Consider the following 14,793-nt stretch of genomic DNA (forward strand, 5'->3'; position numbering starts at 1 on the left):
CAAGAAAGTACTGAAGATTATTCAGATGGGCTGTTCAGATGACCAGTGTAAAGTGATATGAGAAAAAGTCTAGGAAAAAATAAACACCTTGAAGAAAAAAGAACTCATTACTTAATGCTAAGCCAGAAAAAAGCAAGAATTTCTTATTGAATGACTACTTTTCAAAGCCTGTTCTGTATTGAAGCTGTATCATTTTATTGCCTTTCATTTTAAGTTCATTTTCACTTTGCAAATCACACAGCACACAGACCCATACACACAAACACAGATTTCATAATTGTGGTTATGGCACAGCAATATTATAATAGCAACAAATGTTTATGAAATATTTACTATGTACCAGACACTGTGCTAAGTTTTTATATAAGTTAACTCATTTAATCTTCATAACAGCCTGCTCTACCTATCTGTGGCCATGTAACAAACTAACAGAAAACTTGGTATTTTACAACAATAGCCATTTATTATACTTAATGATTAATGAAATCAAGTCAAGGGATCAGGTAGGGGATAAGTATCATACTTAAACTCCACATGAAGTCAGCTGAGGTCACTAGATGATATTCAACTGGTGGATTTAACATAATTAGCAAAACTAAAATTTTTGGTAGTTTGAAAGGGTAAATTGTTAACATATTACTGGGCACAGCACACTCATTGATTTAACAGAGGATACAAGCTTTATCAACATACAAGCCTCAAAAAGTTTATATTTTAGTGAAGGGAATGAGGGCAATAACCTCAGCACGAAAGCTTCATTATGTATTATGAATCAAGTGCTGTGGAATATCTATGGCATGTCAGAGGAAGAAAATAGTCTGATTTGCACCGATCCTCCATATGGAATGTGTTCTCTGCCATCATGACTACCTCAAATGTCACAGCCTCCTGAATCTCCTGAATCTCCTGAATCTCCATTCCTGAATCTCCAAACTCTCTGCCCCTGGAACCTCTGTTGTTACACTTTTTACATTTATCTCAGGATACTCACTTTATCTCACTTTATATGTAGTTATGTTTGCCCTTTTCTAATCTCCTCTCCTCTATTAACCAGACCATTTGTCTTACTAATCTTTAGCTCTTATCACATAGCACAGAAAAAAAAAGAATCAATAATTATGAATTAATTTTGAATATGAACTTATCAAAGAATTATTGAGTGTCCACTTAAATTGTTGATTATCTACTATATACCAAGAACTAGGTATAGAGAGCTTAATAAAACATGTGTGTGGCATGCTAAGTTGCTTCAGTCATATCCAACTCTGTGCGACCCAATGGACTGCAGCCTGCCAGGCTCCTCTGTCCATGAGGATTCTCCAGGCAAGAATACTGGAGTGGGTTGCCAAGCTCTCCTCCAAAGGATCTTCCCAATTCAGGGATTGAACCCAGGTCTCTTATGTCTCGTGCATTGGCAGGTGGGTCCTTTACCCCTAGCACCACCTGGGAAGCCAATAAAACATGGTCCATGTACTTACAAGCATTGATGATGTAGTTGTCAATTAGATCCAAATTAGAGTTCAAGGATTCACACTATCACAATTAAGGCACCCATGATAATGTCTTGAATCCAATTTAAAGTGAGAGATTGACCTAACACAAATTTTACAGCTTCATTTCTTACAACTTACAAAGACCTAAACACTCAAATAATCTTACAACATTAGGAATCTATTTTTTTTGCCCAATTAGGGGAAAAGCTCTTCCTTCATCATCAAGCAGTGTTACTTGCAATTTTTAAAAACAGATTAAAATTGGTGAGTAGAAAACTAAGTAGGCCAAGGGCTGAAAATAAATGTTAACATGTGACTGATAACAGCTTCAGAATATCAATGGTAGATCAAATATCCTTATTAACAAAAGTATGTTACTTAAATTTTATTTCACCTGCCCTTTGGATTTATCACCAATACATTTTATCCTTAAAGTGATATATAAATGTTCAGATTCCTTTATCAAAACTTTTAGCATGATTTACGAAAAGTAAATCTTGCTATTTTCAATTCACAGTGCTATTTTTTTCTTTCCTAAACTTTTTACTTTTGAGACAGAAGTCTTACAGGTACACATGGTCACTGTTGAAAGCTAAGACAATCTAGTCAGAAAGTTTTTGCACCTGTAAGCTAGCGCTGATGCTCTGAGTATGAGGTGCTGCAGGGCTCGAAGGAATGGCAATTAGTATTCCTCTCCTTCTTCCTCTCCCTCTCCTTCAGCAGAATCCATACCAACCTCCTCATAATCCTCCTCAAGGGCAGCCATGTCCTCACGGGCCTCAGAAAACTCTCCTTCCTCCATGCCCTCACCCACATACCAGTGAACAAAGGCACGCTTTGCATACATCAGGTCAAACTTGTGGTCCAGGTGAGCCCAGGCCTCAGCGATGGCTGTGGTGTTGCTCGGCATGCACGCAGTTCGCTGTACTTTGGCCAGGTCTCCACAAGGTACCACAGTAGGAGGCTGGTAATTAATGCCAACCTTGAAGCCAGCAGGGCACCAGTCCACAAACTGGATGCCACACTTGGTCTTGATGGTGGCAATGGCAGCATTGACATCTATGGGAACCACATTACCACTGTACAAGTAGCAAGCCATGTATTTACCATGGCGAGGGTCACATTTCACCATCTGGTTGGCTGGTTCAAAGCAAGCATTGGTGATCTCTGCTACAGAAAGCTGTTCATGGTAGGCTTTCTCAGCAGAGATGATGGGGCGTATGTGGTCAGTGGGAAGTGGATGCGGGGATAGGGCCCCAGGTTCAGGTTGGTCTGGACTTCTACCAGATCCACATTCAGGGCTCCAGCAAACCTCAGGGAAGCAGTGATGGAGGGCACTAGCTGGCTAATAAGGCGGTTAAGATTTGTGTAGATTGGGCACTCAATATCAAGGTTTCTATGACAGATGTCATAGATGGCCTCATTGTCTACCATGAAGGCACAGTCAGAGTGCTTCTGGGTGATGTGGGTGGTGACGATGGAGTTGTAGGGCTCAACTACAGCTGTGGAAAGCTGGGGTAGGGCTCAACTCCAGCTTGCACATCTTGCATAATTGACAGAGAAATGTTCCATCAGCAAGGAGGTAAACCCAGAACCAGTTCCCCCATCAAAGCTGTGGAAAGCCAAGAAGCCCTGAAGATCTGGGCACTGGTCAGCCAGTTTCTGAATTCAGTGCAAGACAAGGTCAGTGATCTCCTTGCCAATGGTGCAGGGACCTTGGGCATGGTTATTGGCAGCATCTCCTTTGCCTGTGATGAGCTGCTCAGGGTGGAAGAGTTGGCGGTAGGTGTCAGTTCAAACCTCATCAATGACTGTGGGTTCCAGGTCTACAAACACCTCGCTGGTCACATGCTTGCCAATGCCTGTGTCACTGAGGAAGTCATATCCTCCCCCAATAGTCTTGTCATTGCACATCTGGCCATTGGGCTGGATGCCATGCTCCCGGCAGTAGAGCTCCCAGCAGACATTACTGATCTGGACGCCAACCTGGCCAAGGTGGATGGAAATGCAGTCGTACATGGTGGCTACAGGTCAGCAGGCAGAGGCAACAGGAGCAGACACTAGGTCCCAGTTGCCGTCCCCAACAAGCTAAGAGTCGAGGTAAGTAATGCACTGTTGTTTTTTCATTAAATCAGCAATAGTAATTTTCTAACTCAAAATAAAGGCTAAAAATTCAGGGACTGTTTAATGACTTTTGCACATAATAAATTCTTTTAGTGGGCATGATCAGTTCTAATTTATCCTCTATAAATCAATTGGAACTCAAGGTGACCTTCCATGAAAAACAAATCCACAAATTAAACAAATCTTTCAAACAAACAAACAAAATCTTTTCTGTTCATTTCCCTTAACCATGGACCTGCTCACAGCTACTTTAAACTTTCTACTTGCTCATATCAAAATAAACCCTAAATAAAATCAATGAAAATTCAGCCAGAATAAAATATAAAATGATTATAAAGTTTAAAGAGTTAATTTTCCCAGAGAGATTTGAATTGTAGCAACAAAAGTCTCTAAGCACACATAAATAATTTCTACCTGAGAAATTTTTTTATATATTTTATTTATTTGTTTGACTGCACTGGGTCTTAGTTGTGGCATGTAGGATTTATAGTTGTGGCCTGTGAGATCTAGTTCCCTGACCAGGAATTGAACCTGGACCCCCTGTATTAAAAGCACAGGCCTTAACCACTGGACCATCAGGGAAGTCCCTCTGCTTGAGAAATTTAGGCATATGCTACTAACCATAGATGATAATCAGTGAGAAGAGAGTTCTTGGCTTTACTGGCATCTTTATATACACAAAATTTGATTATAATAGAATAATTATGAGACTAATAACTATCCAACACAAGTGGATATCATTCTCTGTTCTTTTAAACTACAGAATATGTATTAGTATTTCCCTGGTGACTCTCCCCTGAGAAGTTGCCTACACCCAATTATTTTAGAAGAAGACACATTAGAAGATGTCTATTAAGCAATGCTCAAACAGAGGCCTGATTCAGGAAGAAAGGACATTAAAATGTGCTTTAATCTACAAGAACTTATTTTTCACTGCAGAGTTAGAAGAAGCTGGCTCTTTTCCCTCTAAAAAAAGGGGGAGACTAGAAACAGAGTCACAAGACATAGCGAACTCACAGAACTTTAATATTGCTTCCTATTCTCCTGAGGGGCTTCGCAGCTGGCACTAGTGGTAAAGAACGCGCCTGCCAGTGCAGGAGACATAAGAGACACGGGCTCAGTCCCTCTTGGGAAGATCCCCTGGAGGAGGGCACAGCAAGCCACTCCAGTATTCTTGCCTGGAGAATGCCATGGACAGAGGAGCCTGGAGGGCTACAGTCCAGAGGGTCACAAAGAGTCGGACACAACAGAAGCAACTTAGTGCACACACACATCCTCCTGAGACCTAGTAAGTTAAAAAAAAAAGTGGAGAGGATCTTATTCAAAGAGAGATTATAATTTCTCGCCATTATAAACAGGATATAATAATGTACCCAGTCTGAAAAAATAACAAACGGTGTTATTATTTCTCCAGTTTAAGAGTCCACACCGGAACTGCATCAATCCTTACCCTTTTCAAGAGGTAAAATATACGTCATCAGGAAACCTCAATGGGATCAACAGAAACAACACAGGTCATAAAGTCAAGACTGTTAGCTGTTGACTAAAAATGCATTTTCCCTTTATTCCTAGACACAAAACTAAACAAAAATTTCCAGCCTTGTGTGACTATTTTTCTCCATAGAATAAAATGTGACACGTGCCTCTAATGGACCTAAGTCTTCGGACCATGAGTATGCCTCTACCACGCTCTTTCCTTTCTCACCCGGGAGCCACAGAGACTCCATCTCCACCGTGCAAAGAATGACAACCCTAAGGGGATGATTGGGCAAACAATGGAAAAAACTTGTGTCTCTGAATAACCTCATGGAACAGAGTTGAACCTTTCAGTTTGGGCTGTTATTTAAAAGAGAAGCCAGATTCCATCTTCTTTAACGTATTGACTCATTGTTCTCTTTGCCACAGCATCCTGAGCGCACACTACTCAGTTGCTTTAGTCGTGTCCGACTCTGTGATCTTATGGACTGTAGCCTGCCAGGCTCGTCTGTCCATGGGATTCCCCAGGCAAGAATACTGCAGTGGGTTGCCATGCCCTCCTTCAGGGGATCTTCCCGACTGGGGGATCAAACCCACATCTCCTGCATCACAAGTGGATTCTTTACTCACTGAGCCACCTGGGAAGCCTGCCATAGCATGCTGCTGCTGCTGCTGCTAAGTCACTTCAGTCGTGTCCGACTCTGTGTGACCCCACAGACGGCAGCCCACCAGGCCCCCCCATCTCTGGGATTCTCCAGGCAAGAACACCGGAGTGGGTTGCCATTTCCTTCTCCAATGAGTGAAAGTGAAGTCGCTTAGTCGTGTCTGACTCTTAGCGACCCCATGGACTGCAGCCTACAAGGCTCCTCCATCCATGGGATTTTCCAGGCGAGAGTACTGGAGTGGGGTGCCATTGCCTTCTCCTGCCATAGCATTCTAGTCTTAGACTAATAGAGACAAATATTTCCTGTTCACTGAAATTGTCCAAGAAATACATTATCAGTACTTCACTTCATTATTCTTGATCAGCATAGGTCTGATCTAATTGAGAGTAGCCAGGTATCCACATATCCAAACATAAGCAATCTTTACAAAGAGAAAATTCTGCTAATGTAATCCAAGTATAGTGACGATACCTAAATTCAACAACTGTAGATAATCAAACTTCATAATGGACTTCATATAAAAACTTGGAACTTCCAAATCACTGAAGGTCATAGTCTGGTGATCAACAAAAGAAAGACTTAGCTTTAAAAAGACATTATAAAGTGACATTTGACATTTAAAAAATTCATTTAAATCTTTTTTCAACAAGAAGTTATTTAATAAGTTTGTTTTTATTTTATGGTTTGTATAAAATATAGGTAAATTACCCTGCACCTAATTTATGATATTTCTAGACACTTACTCAAATCTACCTTGCTTCCTCAAAAATGCCCAGATCTCTTTTAACAGAGTAAACTGTCTATTAAAGGGAAGATAAGATTCTAGATAATCTTCTGAGAAGGAAAAACAATTTGATTTTATATCCCATTATAAAAGGTTGATTTCATATATTTTTCCAAAAATATTTTTTACTGAAGGATAGGGTACATGTGAGAGTTGGACTATAAAGAAAGCTGAGCACCGAAGAATTGATGCTTTTGAACTGTGGTGTTGGAGAAGACTTTTGAGAGTCCCTTGGACTGCAAGGAGATCCAACCAGTCCATCCTAAAGGAGATCAGTCCTGAGTATTCATTGGAAGGACTGTTGAAGCTGAAACTCCAATACTCTGGCCACCTGATGCAAAGATCTGACTCATTTGAAAAGACCTTGATGCTAGGAAAGATTGAGGGCAGGAGAAGGGGACGACAGAGGATGAGATGGTTGGATGGCATCACCAACTCAATAGACATGGGTTTGGGTGGACTCCGGGAGTTGGTGATGGACAGGGAGGCCTGGCGTGCTGCAGTTCATGGGGTCGCAGAGTCGGACACGACTGAGCGACTGAACTGAACTGAGGGTACATGAAAAGTAGAAATGAGTGAGATATTTTTTAGAATGAAAAGCTGTACTTAATCTACTTTTAATTTAATCTAGAGTTGATTGATTCCACTGCAAATAAAATGATAATGAAAAGAAATCAATAGATAAACTAAATAATCAGCCAACAAAGAAATGTAATATTGTTAACAGCAGATGTGTGATTATAATTACAGTAGAAATCAGTTTTATACTGAAACAGCTAATAATAATTATTTTTTTCTAGAATTCATATAAGGAAACCAGTCTTCTCTCCCTGAAATTCACCCCTCTTGCTCATTGGTAAATGATCATTTTGTTAAATTGGCAAAAATATAGGATATTTAACATCTCTAAGACAGTTTCCTTATTTGTAAAATAATAAAAATAATACCTACATTATAAACTCACTGTGTGGTTAAAAAAATTACATAAGTGAACTGTCAACACAATTCCTACTATTCATAGAAATTTAACAATTTTTTCTCTTTTCTTTCTCTTTTTTAATTCTTCCATTGTTTTGTAAAATGCAAAGTTCCTCGGGTACTTGTTTTGTCTGAGCCAAATACCAGAATCTAGCAAAAAGTATTATACAATTACTCTGAATGTACTAACTTTGCTTTGCCAGCTTTTTATAATAATAATAATAGCTAATGAGAATTTCCTAACCCTAGTGGTCTAGTGGTTAGGGATCGGTGCTTTCACTATAGCTACCTGGGTTTGATCCCTGGTTGGGGAACTAAGATCCCACAAGCCACATGGAATGGCCAAAAACAAAAACCTAACATTTGAAGAAAGCTTACAATTTTATGCCATAATCTTTAAAAGGCTTTATAGATGTAGAAACTGAAATTCAGGTAGGTTAAGAAATTTCCAAAGGTCACATAGCTAGTAATTTGGAGAGCTGGAGTTTTCAAGCAGGAAATCAAACTCCAGAGCACAAGTCTTCACTCATTATCTTACACTGCCTCTCAATGTTATTTTCATAATATCTGCCTGAATATAAAATAAACAATCCATTTTTAAAATTATTACCTAACAGTTCTTAAAAAGATCCACTTTTACCTCTCTTTATAAACCCTATATTGTACACAACCCTCTATTCATAAAAGTTTTATTTCATTATTGCCCTTAAAATGTTTATCAAATATTGCCACAGTTAACCTAAGAGTCAACTTTCTTATGACAAGGGTTATGAAGGAGATTTAGAAATTATCAAACATTAGAGTTAAAGGGAGTTAAAAAACTGACTCTAGACTAAGCATGACTCAACCATTTAGAACATATTAAAGGCGCCCCTGGTGGCTCAGACAGTAAAGAATCCGCCTGAAATGCGAGAGATCTGGGTTCAAACCCTGGGTTGGGAAGATCTCCTGGAGAAGGGCATGGCAACACACTCCAGTATTCTTGCTTGGAGAATCCCATGGACAGAGGAGCCTGGCAGGCTACAGTCCATGGGGTCGTGGAAAAGCAACTTAGCACACACACAAAGGACGAACATTAATTACTCTACCTAGCCCATCGTCTTACAAAATTAACTGTTTAAATTATGACTTTTCACAATGATCTTCAAGTCTCCTAAACTCAATGCTTTTCCCACTATGAAATCTTTCTTCTCTTAAGGTTTTGTTAAACTGGACATTATTCCAGGAAAGTATTGTCTTAATACAGTGACATTCCTTATTAAACAGAAAATTAGACAAAAGAAATAGACTAGGTTTTAATTATAAACTGTTCCATATATTAATTTATTTTAGTGCTTTAAAGGTTATCTTTCCATTATTTTCTGGATTCTATTGTTTACATAGAGAGGATAGTTGTCACTCTTATTTTGCCTTTATTAGCTCCTGTGAAGGCAATATATCTTTTTTTTTTTTTCCCTAGATGCTTTCTTTCAAAAAGAAAAGTTTTCTTTTTGTCTTTGGTTTTCATAAGTTTTATCATGATTTGCCTAGATGTGATTTTCTTTATATTTATCCTATTTGGGGTTTTTAGCATTTCTTGCCTTAATATTTTAAATCAGTTTTGGACATTTCTTCTGTACCATCTTTCTTATCTCTGCCTCATTTTCACTCTGATCTTTCTGCTTTAGATCACATCCTGATTACTAGTATGAAATTGTTCGCCTTTGAATTTTCCTTCCTGCCTCTAGTCTTTTAATATATCTTCTTCACAAATCTGACTACTTTCACTACTGAAACACTAAGTGCTTGTAAGATAAAACTAGAATTCTTAGTAGAGGGATCTACAAGGCCCTTGTGATATAATGTCGAGCAGTTGTTTCAGTCACGTGTCCTACTGTTGCTAGTTTAATACTTCAACCTTAATCTGTTATTGCCTATAGCTCCCCCACAAAATCATACTAGGTTTTAGTGATACACCTTTACTTTTCATCTCTTCTGAGTCTACACTAAATAGAACCAGAAATCTATAAAAATAGAAGGGACTTCCCTGGTGGTGCAGTAGATTGGAATCTGCCTGTCAATGCCGGGGACGCAGGTTTGATCCCGGGTCTGGGCAGATTCCACATGCTGCAGAGCAGCTAAGCCCAGGCCCCACAACTGCTGAATCCCTCACGTCTGGAGCTTGTGCTCCATAACAAGAGGAGAAGTCACTGCAATGAGAAGCCCACACACCATTCACTGCAACTAGAGAAAGCCTGTGCAAAAGCAATGAAGACCCAGTGCAGCCAAAAATTTAAAAAATAAAATAAACAAAAAGAAGCCTAGCTATAAATATAGAATTAATACATAACTGAGAAAAAAAAAGTAGGAGAGATATTATCAGCCAATAAGACATATCAAAAGATTGCTAGAGGCTGGAAAGTGCCAGAAAGACAATTAACTAAATGAAATTAAAAATAAATTCGAAAATAAAGTTGAGCCCTTCTAGAGTCTAAAGCAGAAATGTGAAGAGTCAGAAAGTACTAGGGCAAAGATGAGTTATAAGGGACCATCATAGAAATCCAACACCTGAATAATAGAAATTCAAAAAGAATGAATGCAGAAAATGGAAAAGAAAGAGAAATAACAGACCAATTCTTTACAGCTGAAATGTTTGAGTGTTTAAAGTACAAAGTAACAGTGAAATGATTGTAATTAAGACCTACACTTATAGACAATTATAAAAGTTTTCAGGATTAAAAACAGCTTATCTAAAACAGAATTAGGATGTAGTGACTTAGGTCTATCACCACCATTGTATGTCAAGAAAATTGATAAATGCCTTTCAGTTTGCAGCAAAATTTTCTTGACTCTAAAATTATATAGTCCAATATCTAGTCTCTCCTTCTTTCACACACACACACACACACACACCCTGACAAGCAAACACACACAATGAGAGCAAAATACAAACATTTGCTAATATTATATGTATTTACCATATATCTTTATTCAAACAGTTACTTTATGATGCTGACTAGAAAAAGAGACAAAACTGAAAAAGAGAAAGAGGAGAAATGGGCTTTAGAATGTTTGGTCCCACTCAAGAAAGCAATAAAGGAAATTTCTGGAAAGAGGCTATTCACTAGCCCTAGAAAGCAACTGGTTCAGATTAGAGTAGATAAATTGATGGTGCTAGGAGGAAGGCATATGGGAAAAGATCTCAGCTTGAGAAGAAATAAGGAAAATATATGAAATGTAAGATGCATATAACTTTTTTTTACAAATAAAAAAGAAAGTTAATTGCTAACCCAAAGGGGAAAAAACAAAGTTGTGTGGTAATAAGGTATCACCTCACCAGCTAGAATACTCATCTTAAAAAGTCTACACACAGCACTGTTTATAATAGCCAGGACATGGAAGCAACCTAGATGCCCATCAGCAGATGAATGGATAAGGAAGCTGTGGTACATATACACCATGGAATATTACTCAGCCATTAAAAAGAATTCATTTGAATCAGTCCTAATGAGATGGATGAAGCTGGAGCCCATTATACAGAGTGAAGTAAGCCAGAAAGATAAAGAACATTACAGCATACTAACACATATATATGGAATTTAGAAAGGTGATAACGATAACCCTATATGCAAAACAGAAAAAGAGACACAGAAATACAGAACAGACTTTTGAACTTTGTGGGAGAATGTGAGGGTGGGATATTTCAAAAGAACAGCATGTATACTATCTATGGTGAAACATCACCAGCCCAGGTGGGATGCATGAGACAAGTGCTCCAGCCTGGTGCACTGGGAAGACCCAGAGGAATCGGATAGAGAGGGAGGTGGGAGGGGGGATCGGGATGGGGAATACATGTAAATCCATGGCTGATTCATATCAATGTATGACAAAACCCACTGGAAAAAAAAAATTAAAAAAAAAAAAAAAAGTCTACAAAGAGAGACTGAACCTGGCAGTTCAGTGGTTAAGACTCTGTGCTTCAACGCAGGGGGCACAGATTTGATCCCTGGTCAGGGAATTAAAATCTTGCATGAGGCGCAGCCAAGAAAAAAAAAAGTCTACAAGTATTAAATGCTGGAGAGAGTGTGGAGAAAAGCGAACCTTCCTACATTGTTGGTAGGAATATAAAATTGGTGCAGCCAAAATGGACAACAGTATGGAGGTTCCTTGTGTTAGTTACTTAGTCATGTCCGGCTCTGTGCATATGCAACCCCATGGACTATAGCCCACCTGGCTCCTCTGTCCATGGAATTTTCTAGTCAAGAATACTGGAGTGGTTGCCATTCCCTTCTCCAAGGGATCTTTCCTGACCCAGGGATCAAACCCAGGTCCCCTGCATTGCTGGCAGACTCTTAACAGTCTGAGCCACCAGGCCAGGGAAGCCCTTAGAGTTTCCTTAGAAAAGTGAAAATAGAGTTAACATATAATCCAGCAATCCTACTCCCAGGCATATATCCAGCAAAGACAAAAATTCTAATTCAAAAAGATATATGCACCCCAATGGTCATTGCAGCACTATTTATAACAACCAAGGCATGGAAGCAACTAAGTGTCCATCGATAGATGAAAGGATAAAGAAGATGTGGTAAATATATACATCAGAATATTACTCAGCCACAAAAAAAAAATGAAATATTGTCATTTGCAGCAACATGAATGGACTTAGAGATGATGACACTAAGTGAAGTCAGACACAGAAAGACAAATATTATATATCACTTTTATGTGGAATCTAAAAATAATACAAATGAATTTATTTACAAACCAGAAACAGAGTCACAGACATAAAAAACAAACTTAGGATTACCAAAGGGAAAAGGAAGGGGAGGGATACTTTAGGAGTACTGGCTTAGCAGATGTGTGTGTTAGTAGCTTAGTCATGTCCGACTCTTTGCAACCCCACGGACTGTAGCCTGTTCATGGAATTCTCCAGGCAAGAACACTGGAGTGGGTTGCCATTTCCTTCTTCAAGATACACACCACTTAAGAGATATACATCACTATAAATAAAATACATAAACAAGGATTTACTATATAGCACAGGAAACTGTACCAAATATTTTGCAATATCCTACAATGAAAAAGAATCTGAAAAAGAATATATATGTATTAGGAAGGTTTAGTTGCTAAGTCATGTCCAACTCTTGGGCTGTAGCCTTCCAGGCTCCTCCATGGGATTTTCCAGACAAGAATACTAGAGTGGGTTGCCATTTCCTTCTCCAGAAGGACATGTATATATTACATACATATATATGTATTACAAATGTATGTATTACATACATACAAATAAATATTTATATAACAGAATCATTTTGCTATACACCTGAAACTAACAAAATATTGTAAACTGTCAACTATAGTTTAATAAAAAATAAAGCAAAGCTGTGTAAAAAGCCACAATTCAAATGTGGAGAAGGTAAACCTTTGCCATGATTTTAGCCAATTGATAAGGAGAAAAGAAACACCATTCCACCACAGCACAGTACATGACCTAACACAGTTAAAAGTGAAAATTTTCAGAGTCAATTATGAATAAAGAATGAAAAGCTTCTGTTGATTGCTGTTTCATATCAAATTACAAATATAACACTCTCTTCTTTCACTATTTAAGAAGCTTTTTTCAAAGACATTTTTCCGTTTTTTTTTTAAATGCTGACATTTTTTAAAATTTTATTTTATATTGGAATACATTGGAGTTGATTTATAATGTGCTAGTTTTAGTGAGTGAAAGTGAAAGTCACTCAGTCGTGTCCGACTCTTTGCGACCCCATGAGCTATACAGTCCATGGAATTCTCCAGGCCAGAATACTGGGCTGGGTAGCCTTTTCCTTCTCCAGGGGATCTTCCTAATCCAGGGATCAAACCCAGGTCTCCCGCATTGCAGGTGGATTCTTTACCAGCTGAGCCATCAGTTTTAGGTGTACCGCAAAGTGATTCAGTTATACATATAAATACATCTATTCTTTTTCAGTCTTAAAAAATAAAAATACAAGGCAGTTGATAAATGGTGGAGACTGATGAAGGTAAAAAAGTGAACAAAATAGTACAGGCAATAATATCACCTCTTAGTAGTGTATCAGTATATTATTTATTATCAAAAAACTAAACTTCAGAACTAATAGAAAGATAAATAACCCTATAAACCACAGAGAATGTATAATCATATGATTTAATATTCTGGAAGAAACACCAAAGGAAATGCAATCAAAAATATTCAAAAGAGCTTGCCTTTAGGAAACCAAATAACTGTTGAGTAGAAATAGTTCTTTTACTTTAATCACAAACTCTTCTAAACTGTTTAATTGTTATTATATGTTCATGTATTCAGTTCATAATTTTTAAAAAACTTTTTGAAGAGAGACTTTGGGTGGCATATCCTTCCTAAACCTGAAGATCTAAGTGGCTTTCCTTTGTACTTGCATAGTATTCAATGCATACCTCCGATGTGGCACTGATTTTACTGTACACATAAGACTATGTGTTTTCCTTCTCAACCAGACTGTTCTCTTGGAGTAGAAGTTAAATTTTATTCATCACTCTACCCTCATCTCCTGGTACATTATCTGGTGCAGAATAAATAATGATTATATATTCACTTAGTAAATAATCAACCATATTGGGTAATCTAGATTAAAATCAGTATTTTGATCCATTTGTGAGCATGAATATAAACACTCATGAAATGTTTAATTCTTTCATTCCCTCATCATACATTTTAACTTTAGTGGGCTAGTGATCACATAAAGCTACATGTCTCCAAACCACCAGTGTTTAGCAGACACTGCAAGGGAATTTTAACCATAATATAATATTCAAAATTCATCCCACCTAGAATTTAAATGTAAATCAAAAGGTGGTTCTCAGTCAAAAAAGAAGTAGACTCACAGATATAGAGAACAAACTTGGGGTTATCAGTGAGGAGAAAGAAGGGGGAGAGGCAATATGGGGGAGGAGATTAAGGGATACAAACTGTTATGTATGAAATAAACTAGAAGGATATGTTGCACAACATAGGGAATATAGAGAGTATTTTATAATAACTACACATTGAATATAACAATTAAAAATTGTGACTGACTATATTGTACTCTTGTAACACATAAATTTGAACAACTATACTTCAAAAAAATTTAATTTAAAAATAATTTAAATAAAATAAAATTTTAGAATAAAAATATTCTAAAGTTGGTTTTAAGTCTATCCAGTTTTAAATCAACACACCAACCTCAAAAATGTTAAAACCGCTCACTAACTCACAGCATGCCACTATCAGTCTTAATTTGGTATTATTTCA

The 14,793-nt window shown here is 37.8% G+C and overlaps 1 pseudogene; it reads right to left on the reverse strand.

The window, feature by feature from the left end:
* Nucleotides 1-2,175: 2,175 nt before the first annotated feature.
* On the reverse strand, nt 2,176-3,512 carry LOC122706851 (annotated as a pseudogene).
* Between the last annotated feature and the right edge of the window lie 11,281 nt (nt 3,513-14,793).

Source organism: Cervus elaphus, chromosome 13 (assembly GCF_910594005.1).
Source record: "Cervus elaphus chromosome 13, mCerEla1.1, whole genome shotgun sequence".
Classification (NCBI taxonomy): Eukaryota; Metazoa; Chordata; class Mammalia; order Artiodactyla; family Cervidae; genus Cervus; species Cervus elaphus.